Source organism: Ictidomys tridecemlineatus, chromosome 8 (genome assembly GCF_052094955.1).
Source record: "Ictidomys tridecemlineatus isolate mIctTri1 chromosome 8, mIctTri1.hap1, whole genome shotgun sequence".
NCBI lineage: Eukaryota > Metazoa > Chordata > Mammalia > Rodentia > Sciuridae > Ictidomys > Ictidomys tridecemlineatus.
The window spans coordinates 3,065,776-3,080,826 of NC_135484.1; the positions used below are offsets into that span (position 1 = coordinate 3,065,776).

The 15,051-nt window shown below is 51.6% G+C and overlaps 1 protein-coding gene and 1 non-coding gene across 4 annotated transcripts in view; one reads left to right on the forward strand and one right to left on the reverse strand.

Annotated features, from left to right (window-relative positions):
- Pde10a (phosphodiesterase 10A) overlaps positions 1–15,051 on the forward strand; it is a 508,658-nt gene that overhangs the window by 41,444 nt on the left and 452,163 nt on the right. The gene's annotated exons all lie outside the window — the stretch shown is intronic.
- On the reverse strand, positions 13,974–14,046 carry Trnaa-ggc (transfer RNA alanine (anticodon GGC)). Its single transcript has one exon. It is a non-coding gene; the product is annotated as a tRNA-Ala (tRNA).

Below are 15,051 nucleotides of genomic sequence, written 5' to 3' on the forward strand. Positions count from 1 at the left end.
TCTTAAGTCTGGAGAGCATCCAGAAGAGAAGGTCTGCTCCGCTCACCAGCAGCTCCTGGTCCGAGAGGCTGCCCACTGCTGCTTTTGTGTCTAGAGCTTCACGCTGCCCAGGCTTCAGGGAGCCCGGCTCTTCTGCCTGCGCCCAGCAGTTTGTCCCCACCTGATGCTAGGAGATGGGCCAGTGCTGGCTTCTCATGCTGCAGAGCTGGACCAGGTTTTCCGTGCAAGTGTGGCTGATGGGGTGCTGGGGGATGTGCAGTCGGAGTTGTGTCCAAATCTGGTTCTGATGTAAACTGCTTAGAAGAGGTGTTTGGACCTCATGATTTTCTAATAGTAAACTCGAGGCTCCTGCCCAGCCCCATGCACCCTGCTATAAAATGGGGTGGTGAGAGGGAACCTCACCAGGGCCACCCCTGGGGCAGTGAGTAGCCTAGCAAATCTGAGTTGTTGGGATGTTTCCATGGCGCTTCCTGGAAACACCAGCATATTCAGGGTTAAAACGTGGGACTTGTCCAGAGTACTAGGTGAGAGAAACCAGGTCCCAGTCAGTGTCAGCTCCTCCGGGCCGAGACTTTCCCCTCTGTGACAGTCTTTCCCCTTTCCAGTGGCTTCCCATCCCAGCAGATCTGATCAATAGGCAGATGAGGCCTTCCAGGCTCCTCCAGGCACGTCTGCGCTGAATCCTATCCTGGAGATCTACTACCTTGTGCCTGGGCTTCACCCACACGATGCAGTTTGGTCTACCTTGGGTAAGGGAGGGTTGGGGCCCCATTTTATAGACAAGGAGCTGGAAGCTCATAGAGCTGGTTCACTTGCCCAAGGACACAGCTTTCAGTGGGGGAGCTCGGCTGGGAGCCAGGACTGCGGATCCGTCCAGCCCTTCCCACCATCTCGCTCTCCACCACACTTCCCAGCAAGATCCCGGCTGAAGCTGCTCAGCCAGAGGCCCCACGGCTCATGCTCCTGCGTCTCCCTGAGCACATTTAGGATGCTCAGTGCAGGAAGGGCTGAAAGCCACACTCCTCCTTGAGGTCCAGCGCCCAGCGCAGCTCCTAAAGCCTGGAAGGTGCCCAATGGGCCTGTTGAGTTTAGCAGGTACTCGAGGGTCAGAGACGGTCCGGACCTCAGTGACCAGTCCCTGGGATGCCGGCCCCACAAGGCGGTGATGACGGAAGACAGCATTGCTCCCTCTTCCTGCCCAGCAGGAGCTCTGGAGAAACTTCGGCCTCAGTCCAGGGCTGCGGTTCTCGAGCACCTCCACCCTCAGTTCCGGGAGAGAAACGGGGTTTGGAGAGGCAGCTCTAGGGCCCACACTTGGCTGGTTGGTGGAGGCCCTCAGTACTTACTGACCCGGGGGCCTGCCGAGCAGCTTCCAGAAGATTCTGTGGTAGCCACCAAGAACGTACTCTTCTCTCAGCCTCCACCAGGTTCACAGAAACCTGTCTCAGTCTTATCCTCCCACCAACCTGCTCTTGGTGCACATGAGAAGGATTCTCACAGTGAGCAGTGTCTTTACCCAACCCAGATCCACTCGGAGAGCCTGCTGCGGAGTCTGTGGGACGGCCAAGCAGGGCCCACACCATCCCTTCTCGGCCTTTGCCTGAGTGCACTGAGCTACAGCTTTAATACGCTTGCTTTATATTTATATCACACACGCATTTTCTGCTAAATAGAATATGAAAATGAATATTAAACAACTACTTCCACAACTTATAAGTATTATAAAATAAATTTTTATTAAAATAAATTTATAATTATGTATAAATATTTATACATAAATCATTATATATAATTATACATGTTATATATAGTTATATCTAATAATATACAATAAAATATAATTTTAAAATATTGTTCTCTTTAAGTTAATGATATTCATGAAAGAAAAATGAGGAAATATAAAGAGAAACAGAAACAAGTGCAAGCCTTCTCCAGGCTACAGAGACCCATACATGTGATACCTTGTGTATGTGCCTCAAACCTTCTGCATACAGTCATCTAGACATTTACGGTTTTCTAAGAATAATGCTTTACTGGAGTTGTTACTGTTTGTAAACCACCTCTTAAACAACTCACTCTGGTGTGATTATCTTTCCATGTCAGTGAATCGTCCTTATCATTTTAATACAGACATGAAACACTTTATTTAAGCAGCTGCCCTTGTTGGTCGTGAAGCTGTTCCTATAGCGTTGCTCAGAAGGTCCTGGCTGGCTCCTGTGTGCCTACTTAGATGTCTCCCGAGGATGGCTGGGGAGGTGGGGCTGCTGCGCCTCTTGGAAGGCTGGGGGGCGGCGGCTCTGGTAAACTTGTCTCCGCGTCAGCCGTGGGACCCCAGCACCTTCTCCTGCCCCGCCCAGGTCTTCCTAAAACACAACTACAGAATCAGTCACGCAGCACCACGGATTTCCATTAGGAAATGAAGTCCCTTTTGCTCTGAACCATAAATCCTCATTGGAAAACAGAAGTACTTGCAGTGGCACTGAGCTGGAAGGCCTTTCAGGGATTCGTGGCACACCGTGGACACAGGAGCCGTGTCTGCAGGCGCACCTCTGGCATATAGCACTGGCTAGGGTCCTGGGGAAGTGGGACTTTTCTCTGGTTGATGGGGCCCTCTAAGTGCTGGTGGCTGGAGGCCGGGCTTGTTTTTCTCTTCCTGTCATCCACCTTGGGGACCTGCAGGCAGAGTGTGAACACAGGGCGTGTCCAATCTAACAGCCAGGACTTCCAAATTAACTATGAACCCTGAGTGTTCAAAGGCCCCTTGAACTTTTCTATTTGGCTTTTCCATTTGAAACACAAACTCTGCCTCTGGGAATTTGGGTACCAAAACAATTCTTGGAAGAAACTACAATAGGGGGGCCTTCTCAGCACTGAGCAGCACATGCCTGTCTTAATTCTGCATTAATATGGCCAACAGTGCTCTGCCTGACAGAAGGGATGGATCTCACTCACACCAACATCCTTATCATAACGGACAGCAGGCCTCTTAACGGTCAGCTGCAGAGATGTTCCAGAATGGCAGCCAGGGTGTAGCAGGAGCTGGGAGAGTCATGACCACCAGCCACTGTCCTGGGAGGAGCTGCCTGTGCATCAGACCTCAGGGTCATCGGGTGCTTTCTCCCCAACATGCTCCACTGGTTTCTGAGAACTGATTGTGCACCTGAGAAGGGATAGTCCTCACTTAAGGTCTTTGGAGCAGTGACAAAATGAGTCTTTAGACAACTGTTAACTTTGGGGGCACATATAAGCTTCTTTTCTCCAATAATATGTAATAATGCAAACCACATATTTCTAAGTAAAATAGAGAGAGGGCAGGTCCCAGCTCAATGTCCTCATTAACATGATGCCCCCGAAGCTTGGGAAGGGCATTGAGAGTTGTGACGGGCAGATTGAATAACAGCTCTGTGATGAGTCTCTTAAAATAGGGTAGTCAAGGCCAAGTTGGAATACTTGGCTAGGCTTAGAGACAGAGGCTAGAGCCGCTGCCAGCTAAGGACGGCTCTTAGGTCCCCAAGAGGTGGTGAATGAACAGAGAGGGAGCTACAGGAAGTGGAAGGAGAGCAAGCAGAACAGGAAAAGCAGAAGAGGAAGGAGGAGGAGAGAAGAATGGGGCAGAGGCCTGTGTGGCCTGGAAAGACTAATCCCTGTCCCACCTGGCACTTCCAGAAACACTCACCAGCCCCGGGTAGACTGCAGAAAGCACGGGCAGATGAAAAGAACTGGAGTGGCCTTGTGCTTCTCAGGCCACCTACAGCCTCTGCCCAGCCTCCTGTCCTCCTGCTTCCTGTTCCTGTTCCTCTTGTTCTCAGTCTCCTGCCTTCTAGCTCCCTCTCTTCTTTATGGCCTGCTGAGCGGGAAGGTGTCCCAGCCCTGGCAGTGGGCACTCCATCCGAGCCTGCACACCACCCCGAGGAGGGCTGAGCCAGTCGGTGCTGAGACAGGCGCGGTGGCAGGACAAGGGTCAGGCCGGCTTCAACCTTAAGGAATTCCATGAAGGCACACAATGAACTGTGCTCCACGGCGAAGCCATCAAGAAGGATCTTGATCACAAAAATGCGCAGTGAGGGGAGGTTCAGGAACTCCCTTATCTGTTTATTCCAGAACAGAGCAGGTTTTTACCCTTGGGTAAAAGCCCACTCCAGAGAACTGTGATTGGCATTTCACTGACGGGTGGGGCAGATTTCCTATCATCTGTCACTGAAAATAGCTCTCCTCCATTTATCACCAGGTCACACACCCCCCAGGAAAGAAAGGAGGTCTGTGTCATTTCCAGCACTGTCGGCTTCCCGGAGGTCCACGCGGGGAGGGCTCCCGTGTAGACCAAGGCCTGTGCAGGGGAGGAGGTCTGCCTGGGCCTTCCCTGGGAAGCCCCTTGGCCACACCAGCCAGCACAGCTGGACTGGCCTGAGAGCGTGAATAAACATGCCCTGTCTGTTCCTGTCGGTGTGTATGTCTTAACAGAATACTTAAGTCTGTTTTACAAAAGGCAAATATGTTAAGTATAAAATCAGTTTACCTTTTAAGCAAGATGTGTGTGTGTGTGTGTGTGTGTGTGTGTGTGTGTGTGTCCCTGTAAATCCTAGTTGATCTCTCAGCTACTAAAATAATTTTTTTGAAAGAATTTCTGGTACTCCTTTATAATTATTTAAGTACCAATATCATTAAATTTCAACTTAGGAGAAATTAAATGTGGTTCAAGTTATGTTCTGAAGGGAAAATAAGCCAAAACTCTCTTCACTGTTTTTAAAATCTTGAAAATGCCTGTTTAAGTTATCCATATTTTCAAACACCATTAGTAATTTAAGAATACATGGCATATATGGGAAATCTTTGTACTTTCACTCAATTTTGATGTGAATCTATCTGTTAACAAGTAAAGTCTATTTTTAAAAAATAAAAATAGTGCAACCATATTTAACCTAAACTTAGAGAATTCTATACATGATGAGAGCATGGAGATTAAAAATCTCCTACAGCTTCTAATGTATGGATTCCAATTCACTTGGTTTGCTATTTGTTTAATACCATCGCCCTGATTTTGATGGGTGTCAAAGTTATTCTTCCTTTTCTGAGCATTGTGTGACTGTGTGTATTTACTGGGGATCAGGACACAGACAGGCGCTGGCTGGACAAGAGGAGAAGAAAGAAGAGGCCCCGCCCTCGGGCCCAGCCGCAGTAGGGCTCGGGTCACAGGTAGTGGGTCTCCAAGAGCACCTCACAACAGTTAGAGAGCGGGTGTGTGGCGCTCTCGGCCAGTGGAGGAGGCCAGGCCAAGCTGGGCCTGTGAGACGTGAACGTGTCCTGCCTGGGGAAGGACCTGGCAGGGGGCCCTGGGCAGTGCTCACCAAGGCCCAGCTTCCTGCAAACTCTGCTGAAATGACCCACAAAACATCTGACTAGCTTTTGTCTGTAGTTTATTTGCTGAATTAGGAAGGGGGATGGCTCCTTGGTCTATAATCAGAGAGCACAGTCCTATTCCTAAACTGGCCTTGATCCTTAGAAACAACCCATAGACTTCATCACCTCTGAGCTTGGGTATTGGGCCATTATTGGGCCAGCCTTATGTAGCAGACTCCTGCACACCCTTCTCTCCCTCTTGCCTGCTTCTTTGCCCCTGGAAAAATCCCAGCTCTGTCTGTTCTTACCTCCCATGTGTCCTGGTTGATGAAGGCCTTCTAGTCCAGGGTTGAACTGCTGTTGATCTCTGACAATAGTGGCCATTGTCTCCCACTCTAAGTCACAGTCCACGGTGGACATACAACCTGGCCTCCAAGGCAGCTGGAAGTATCAGCTGGGACTGCAATAAAAGCTTTTCTTCAAAATAAAAAAGAGGCTCAGGTGTTGGTGATGAGCTTCTTCTTCCCTAGTGTAAGAGTGTGTCTGGGTGTGGTGCCGGGAGTTACTGCCACCATCTTGAGGCAGTGGAAGGAGATAAGAGGAAATTTCTGAAGAGCTGAAGTGGCGCTCTAATGTGTTTGAGACATTGAGTTTCTAACCCTGGAAGCACCCAGCCCCAGAATCAGGTGGAAGCACTAGTAGAAGGACTAAATTCCAAATCCTTACACCACTTTTCCTTGGTCCTCTGCTACCCGCCATGGAGAATGCCTGCCAACATGGGCCTGGGCCTGGGAGAGGACCTACCAAAGATCCCGTATGGAGGTAACAGAAGTGGATGGGTGTGTTAGCAGAGGGCCTCGAGTCTCAGTTTATTATAATGAACATATGGTTGGCGGTATCCCACAGAGCAAGTCAAATTTTAATTTGTGTGACAATGGCAAAGTACAGACAGAACCTTTGGTAGTTGCTAACAAAAAGCAAGCAGATTTTTCACTTTTTTTTTTAATTGTTTTTGTGATCTTAACCTGAGCCATGCAACATCACAATCAATAAAAATGAAAGTTGAGGTGCGAGTGGGCCTGAGCTGGAGCCAGGCATGGAGGGGAGCACGCTGAGGTCCTCTCCCCTGTGTCACCCGGGATGGCGGCTGCACTGCCCCATGAGAAGTGGCAGCAGTAAGGTTTGACCCACGTCCCGGCTCCGGATCTGAGCTTACTGACCCAGTTAGAGTAGAAGAGAAGGTGGAAACCCAACTTGGAATCAGGTCACGAAGTCTCATGATCCTGACATTCTACCTTTTTGTTACTGGCAGATTTTACAGAATATGTTTGTATCAACAGATTGCAAATTAGGAACTGGCATTAATTCTGAAAATTGCTAGCAACATTTTTAAGGAATATGTAAAGTGGAATCATTGTACATTCCAAAATTAATGTTCCCATAGCAATGTTAGCACAGCCACTTTGCGCAACTGTGGTGACTCATGGATTGTATTGTTTACATCTTAGAGCGCAGTATCTGGGCCTGGTGGGACTGAGGAAGTGGGTATTTTTGGAAATACCTTTGCATGAAAATTCCCTTTTCTGATGGACTCATCACATTTTAGCTCCAGGACTGTCTCAGACTTCAGGTTGTTTTGGAAGTACCACCCAAAGTGGGAACGGAAGCAGTGATTGCCAAATGCCGAAGCCACCCACATCTGCTCCCAGAGTTGAGGCCTCCTGAGTCAGGCCTCCCAAGAAGCAGGGAGGCCAAGCAGCCGAGGGGCAGGCACATGCTGCCATGCTGCTGCCAGGCCCCTGCGGGCTTCTGTGGTCACCTGCACAGAGGACAGCCTGACTTCAGGTGCATTCCCGGGGTACCCCTCCTGTCCTGTGAGGAAGGGGCGGGAGGGCAAAGCTCCTCCACAGTGGGCAGAGGAGCCAGCGCCTGGCTCAGTCCCCTGTGACACTCAGGGCAGCTGTGGGAAAGCCCTGCCCCAGCCCTTTGCAATTGTGACTGTCCCTCTGGACTTAGCATGGAATAGGGTCTGTATCAGGTTTAGGTTTCCTTGTATTTTCTTCTCTTTTCTCACATCCTCTTTATAATTAAATTTTTTTTTTAATCTGTGGATTTTTTTTAAGTGCTTCAGATTTGGGAGAAGGGTCCTAGGCTGGCCTCTGCTGCCCCCAGCCTCAGGGTCTCACTTGGCCAGGGCCTGGGAGCCAGACCTAGCTGAAGCCTGGGTCACCACACACAGAGTTGTATACAGCAGTGCGATGACATGTCTCCCTTTTGGGAAAGAAAATTGGCTTTGGACACGAGCTAATTGTGTGTTTTCAAGCTGGAGACCCCTGCTGTTTGATAAAGCCCCCTTCGGGTTAATTATGAAGTACCTCAATGACGCTTGATTACTTTGAAAGCAAAATACACATTAGGGTAGTGGTGCTGGGCCTTGAAACCAGAGGAACAGCACCCGCTCCTCCGAATTCCACTTCCGCTCTAGACGCGTCTGTCACTCAAGCAAACCAGTTTGGACAGGGATAGGAAAGGGCACAGGGCCGGAATGCCCTGTCCAGCTCCGGGGGCCTGGTCTGAGATGTACTGCACCACCCCCCACATGGCCGTGACTGTCTCCTCCACACCCTGTGCCTCCGGGGACACCTTTGCTGTGGGAGGGCAAACTGAGAGGAGCACCTGCCGGGTGACGTGGGCAGCCTAGCAATGGATTGGCCTGGGGAAGGCAGGGCTGGCCAGAGTGGTTCCCGTGCCTCATCTGCTCCTCCAGAGTGACCCCGCCACCTGAGTGGTGACAACATAGCTGCAGGGTTCCTGCCCACCCCGTGCCTTCCGTGGCTGCTCCAGGCACTGTGTCTTTGTCCCCGCATCTGTCCCACAGCTGTGGAAGTCCTGACGGGGAACACGAGGGCTCTGTGGTGGTGCCTGTAAATCCCCTGAGGGAGAGAGACACTCCGGGAGAAAACCTGCAGTCACGTTGGAGAAACGTCCCCGCAGCCCCCTGAGCCAAGTGTGGTGCCCTGACTCTAGAAGACTCGGAGGCAACTTTAAAACATGGCTGAACCCAGGAGGAAACGTCCGTGTGTGTCTAAGTTAGTTTAGCTCACTGGTGACATCATAAGATCACTGTCACCTAGGCAATGGAATGTGTTGCTATGGGGACCGCAGAGCTGTATGATAACAGCTTCCAAATGTTGACAGAGGGAGCACTCCCTTTCTTCTCGATTACAGGCCAGCAAAGGTGTATGTGCAGGGTGGGTGCTTTGTTTAAATTAAAGTTGGCTCACAAAAACCATGTGGAGACACAATTTGCAACACTCAAAACGTTTGGAATATCACACTTTTTAGAAAAGTATCACTGCTTACTTAAGCACGTGAGAAGAAGCCCTTAGGCCCAGAACCCTCACAGGCCCCATGAAGTCGGAGTTTGTTGTAAGAAAGAGATGAAACCTCTCTGTAAAACCAAAAGAAGGGAGCTGGTGGGGGGCCTCCCTCATGTCTCCCAGGTGTTGCGCACAGAGCCCTCCTGCAGTCCCCTACCTGGCGGCCTGTCTCCTGAGGATCTGCCGCTGTTTCCACAGGTTTGTGAGGGTCTCCTTTTATGAAACTGTGACCCACTCCAAGTACCATACCCTCCCAGGCAGGCTTGTGTGCTGACACGTTGGTGCACAGGTGTGCGTGTGTGTGTGTGTGTGTGTGTGTGTGTGTGTGTGCACATCTACATACACATGCAGTCAGTTCTTGTCATTCCAGGTGGTTCTACAAAGTCGTTGAAAACCTGACATTCGCCCATTCTGAACCGTGGCTCCTGAGGAGATTCAGGCTCTGATCCCGGGGCCTCTGGTCCTGGCATTTTTATGCCTGGGTCATACATAGCTGTGCTTATGTGCTTCTGTTAGAGATGTCTTGTTGGATGTGTGCTGCGAATGCATGGACGGAGCTCACACCAAAAGAGCCAGACTCCACCCGGAGCCGAGCGTGAGTCTCTGGTGCATGTTTCCTGTGGGCCCACCACAGCCTCTTACAATCAGGAACTCGGACAGCACCTCACACTATGCTCAGGCCTTTGCAAACAGAAAAATCACCAACAAAACCACAAAAATGCAAAAAATGTGGCACTAATTAGACCTCAGAAAGGACAGTTGCTGCAGGAGTAGATGAGGTGAGAGGCAGGTGTGGCCTCCTCCCACTCTGCACCTCCATGTGGGCTGGGCACTGTGAGCGGCTGGCCTTACAGATGGATTTTAATGCATAGGTATATTCACAGATGATGTTCAGCTAAGTGTGTGTGTGTGTGAGTGTGTGCACATGTGCCTCATGTACGTGTACCTATGCACGGGTGTGTTTCTCACACCTAACTCCTTGGATCTGGTGGTGACCCACTGGAGGGGAAGGGAAGACCCCTCCCAGAGGGAGACTCCTGTCCTCCTCATAGAGCTCTTGGGGAGCTTCCGTCCACCTCACCGGGCACCCGTCCACCCGCCTGGGACTTTGTTTCTCTGTGTGTGAGCTGCTCTCTCTCCAGGCAGATGTCTCTGGAAGGCCAGCTAGGGGCTCAGACTCAGAAGCATGTGGCACCTGGGGTGATGGGGATGCTGAGCCACTGGCCTGCGAGGCAGCAAGGCAGCGAGGCCCATGGAAGAGGGCTCTCCTCCCAGGGCTGCATCCCCCAGTCCCAGCTGCTCTGGCGGCAGTGCAGATGGCAGGTGCCGACTGGACCAGCTCTCAGCAGCCACGCCCAGTCCTGCCGTGGACCAGAGGAGAGCCAGGCTTCTGTTCCTCACCCACAGAATGAGACCATTTGGGGGCTTCTGTGGTTCTACATTCTTGTAAGATTCAGGTTGTTGTTGTTAATTCTGTAATTCTGAGGATGCATAGTCTTTCTGCGTGGTTTTTGCAGGCCATTTTAGAAATCTGTCTCTTTGTAAGTTTCAGGAAATAAAGGAATACTTATTTTTAATGGAATACTTATTATTTTAGATGCACCATTACCAAATAGACTAGTTTTAATTTTAAAAAAGCATGGTTCACACTGCTGTTTTGAGTGTTTAAAGTTATAAAAATCCTTAATTGTAATAATAGCACCATGATTCTTTAAGATCCTTTTCTAACATGTCCATTAGACAGACGGCTTTGGTTTGTTTTCTAGAAACTGAAGAAGTGTAGGTTATCAGCTACCCCTTTGGAGTGTGCACTCTGTGGTGGGTTATTCCAGACCCACAGCTGTACCAACTCTGTCCCCACCATGTCCCTGCAGGGTGAGCACCAGGAGACCCATTTCTCAGATGCTCAAACCCAGACTTAGAACAGCTAGGATAGATATGAGCCATAATTTAAACCTGGTGTGCTTGATTCCAAAAGAGAAATTCTTTTTTTTTTTGGCTTTATGAAATGTGACACTAAATATAATTTAGGTTTGTTGTCACATAATTTGGAATTTTTTTTTGCAACTTTCAACTCTAGTTATAGTATTTTCTAGTATATTGATGGTAGGATGGGAATAAAGAAATTGAGGAAGTAAATTTATTTTACTGAGTTCTAAAGCTTTGCATAAACAAACCAGGCTTCCAAAAAAAGATGTTATTAAAAGAAACTTTCGAATATATCTCTGATTCTGGCAAGTGTGGCTCTTAAATTGGTACATGCTGTATATGTATGTATATGTGCACATATTAGTTGTCTCATGTTGCTTCCAGAAAGCTCTATACTTAACAAGTTTCTCAAAAGTTTATTTAGATGCAGTTTGACTGTCTGGTGAGCACTCAGCATCTCCAGGGCACTGTGGCTCTGGTCTCCAGGTTTTCTGGCCACACTGTCTACGGTGTCACTAGTAATCTAGTCAATATTCTAGCATTCCAGCACTTTCCTGAGTCCTGCACACCCCTGCTCTGGGTCATCTCCGTTTCTCCCCATCAATGTGATTTTTCATCTCATCACATCACATTGTTCCTGAGCAGATGCCCACTGAGCACCTGGCTCACGCCAGACACTTTTGTAGGCATTGGAGACACAGGGAAAAGTAGAGTAAAATCCCTGCCTGTGCTTTTTATTCTAGAGGAGCAAGGAGAAAATAAACAAGACAAATGTATTTAAAATATGTTAGGAAGGACCGGGGACAAGTGCTGCAGTTAACTTCATCCTGAGCTGTGACACACACGAAGCCAGGAAGCCACTTTCCATTTTGTTGGCTCTGAGCTGTGGTGCCTGAGACCTATGGGCGGCAGCGCCCAGGGAAGGCAGCACGGAGAACTTGTTTTAATCTTGTAGAGTTTCCCATGGACCCCTTCCCGTCCATCTGCCTGGACCTGGAGAGAGGCTGCTCCCTGCCCTCTGCCTGTGCTTCACGGGGTCCTAACCAGGGGGCGACACAAGCCAGACGCTTCTTCAGCATCCACACACAATCCACTTTCCCTGGAGCCAATGTGGCTCCTTCCACTGCTCCTGAATTGGGTGGGACTGACCCTGAAATACTTCACCCAATATCCCTAGGGCTTTTTCTCAAGAGAGAGAAGCTGCTCTTCCCAGACTCATTGCCACCAGGGTCGCATGAGCCTAAATCCCAAAGGTGCCCACTTGCTGAGCTGGCAACACAGGGTCCAGGACCTGGCACATCTCTCACAATTAAACTCACCCTGTTCTTGCTGAAGGGCAGCAACTGACAGTTAGAGGTGGACAAGGAATCAGAAGGGATGAAACAGAGAGGCCTCTGGTTTCTGCTGTTCCAGGCGCCATTAAAAACTCATCCCCAGATTCTGACTTGCAAATCTACCACCTGATTAGAAGACACATCCACCCCAGCAGCGGGTGGCGACTGTAGGGCCTCCGAGCTCTGGGGGAGACATTGTGTGTCCCTTGGGCAAACTGCTCATCATCTGGAAAAGCCGCATCTAGAGCCCCACTTGGGCCTAACGAGATGAACAGCCTGTGCCGCACTCCAGCCTTGCTGGGACCGCCCGACATTTGTCTAAAGCTGCCTGGTTCTCAAAGTTCCAGCCCCAGGTGCCGAGTCCAGTGAGGACACCCTCTTCTCAGAGCTGGCTCCGGAGCCACAGCTGTCCAGTCCACTCCCAGCAAAGCTCAGGCCTCTGCTTCCTCACGACCACGCGCTCTTCTCTGTCTTTCTCCAACCCAGCAGCAGCCCAAGACGTGTCTTCTCCCATGCGGGTGGGACTGTCTGACCCGTGCCACCCCCTGGGAGAGACTTTCTGGGTGTCTTCGTGTGCTGCGGGTGGAGGACCCACTCTCCACCTCCCCTCTTCACTGGAGCTGCTGCGGACGGTGATTTCTACCCCCTGTGCTCCTTGCGGTCCAGGGAGGTCTCCTAGATGCCAGCTGGATGCACTACCTAAGACCCATGCCCGTGTCTCCTGGTGCAGAAGGCCTGTGTCCTGAAGGGCCTCCCGCCTGCCCAGGGAAGGGAGCCGCGTCTGTGCTCGGTCACTCCTGTCCTTCTTCCCGTCGTTTTCATGCAGATCCCTCCAGGGTTGCAGAACCCAGGCTCCCTCTCACCTGCTCTCCCCTCCTCTCCGAGTCTGCCGCAGCGAGGGCCCCTCCTTTCTTACCCCCTCGGCTCCTGACTCCCAACCAAAGCTGTTTCGCAGCCAGCCTTCTCCCCCGGGCGACCCCGTCCCGAGGTCCCCTGTAGTTCTGCTTATTGGCCGTTCTGGCAGGGGTGACAGAGCCTTCTTCCTGCCCAGAGGGCCGAGAGCGTCTGTCTCTGAGCAAACTCCATTCAGGTGGCCTCGGTGACTTCCGGCACAGTGTGCTCTATTCCTAGCAGCCTCCCAGATCCCCAGTCCTCTGTGACTTTCCCCAGAGGCCACCACCCACCCCACCAGAGGTGCTGCTCCTCTCTGCAGAGCACCACTCCACCCCGGAGCCCACAACCGTGGCCCTCCCCAGTCCAGGAGCAGACCAGCCCTCACTACTGAGAAACAGGACCCATGAGGGACAAGGACAGAAGCTGAGGTCCTCATACCAGTGCCACCCATGGCCACACCCAGGATCTCAGAGCTCCGCCTGCTTCTGTGGGAGCAGTGAGAGCCCCCCAGAGCAGATCCCCACCCCGTGTCCCCTTGCCTGGGCGGGGAACAAGCAGAGGGCCAAGAAAGCCAGCGCGACTGCGCCTCGGAGCAAGTCTATGGTGACCACACCAAGGTCTAGTGTCCGCCACGGTGGCTCTGGGGGTGCAACAGCTCTCACCACAGCCTCCCTCAGAGCCACCCCACCACACAGCTGCACTGCCCACGGTGAGCAGCGTCACTGTCTCTGGAGAGACAGGCACGGGGAGGCCATGCCCAGACATGGAATCTGGTGACTGGACTCCCCACACTCAGGCCCAGGCCCATGACCCCTGGGACACTCCAGGTTGCAGAGCCCACCTGTGACATCCAAGGCTGTGGCCCCATCACAAGTAACCTCCCAGGAAGCAGCAGCCAAACCACTCCTCATCCTGGTGAACCGGGGACCTAGTGACACTGTGCAGGACATGTGCCTTAACACAGACCCCGACTCTGGTTGCCTGGCCCAGAAGGAAGCGTCAAGGGCCCAACAGGGAGACCCATGCAAACAGACTAAGTCCTCACGGGGAAGCGGAGCTTTATTTTTAGTTGTCAATGTACTTTTATTTATTTATTTATATGTGGTGCTGAGAATCGAACCCAGGGCCTCGCACATGCCAGGCGAGTGCTCTACCACTGAGCCACAACCCCAGCCCAGGAAAAAAGAGAGCTTTTAGCCCCTCGCCCCCCACTTCTGCTGCAGCCACCCTGGCCAAGGTCGTCTCCCTGCTGACCTATCTACTTGGACTCCTGTGTCTGTGTGACGCTGGCCAACTCCCCTCATCTCTCCAGGCACGGCTTCTTCGTTTGTAGAAGGAGAGGTCGGAATTAGTGTTTGGTGTTTGGTGCTTTGCCCAGTGGAGGTTGGCTTTATCCTGAGACCATCATAATGCTTCCTTATAAAAGAGACGCGTGCACCGCTGCCTTGACAGTCCCCTGGGACTGGGAGTCTCTCCAGCCTGACCTGGAGCAGAGGTCGCTGTGCAAGGGCTGGATGGGAGTCCTGGCGCCTGGCCGTGGGCGGGGAGGTTGGCCGCGGCCCAGGTCTTTCCGGCCCTCTCCAGTCAGTGGTAATTAAAATCTTCCCCAACCGATGACCTGTCAGCTGATCTCATGAGACAGCCCCTGAGACTTTGCCTGTCGGCAGGGGGCCGTTTGGATTGGCACTTGCAGCTGGTTGGCAGCCACAGAGAGAAGGACGTGTGATCTGCACCCGCCCAGCGCCCCTCCCCGCGCTCCCAGGAGCTGTTCAAGTGAGAGCCCCTGAACCGGGGCAGCTCTCAGGAGCCCTGTGCTCTGGCTTCTGTTTGTTGCTGGCTGCTCTGTGCCTCCTGGATCAGCAGCTGCGACATTCTCAAGATGAGACCAGCCCTGCCTTGCCCTGGCCCAGCCTCTGCTAATGCTTTCGGGTGCTTGCAGAGTGAACTGTGGACACTCATGGCAGCCTGCGGGACCTGCCTGCGTCTCCACCCAGGCCCCTCTGGTCCACGAGCTCCGCCTCACTCAACAAGCCTCACCCCGGGAGGATGGCAGGCTCCCAAACTCCACCTTAAAAGCCAGGAGCACTGCTTTCAAACTCCAGGTCTCAACTCATTCGTCATCCATGAAATTAATCCAGTGGTTTCCCACCAAGGACTTTATAACGGAGCAGAGTCAA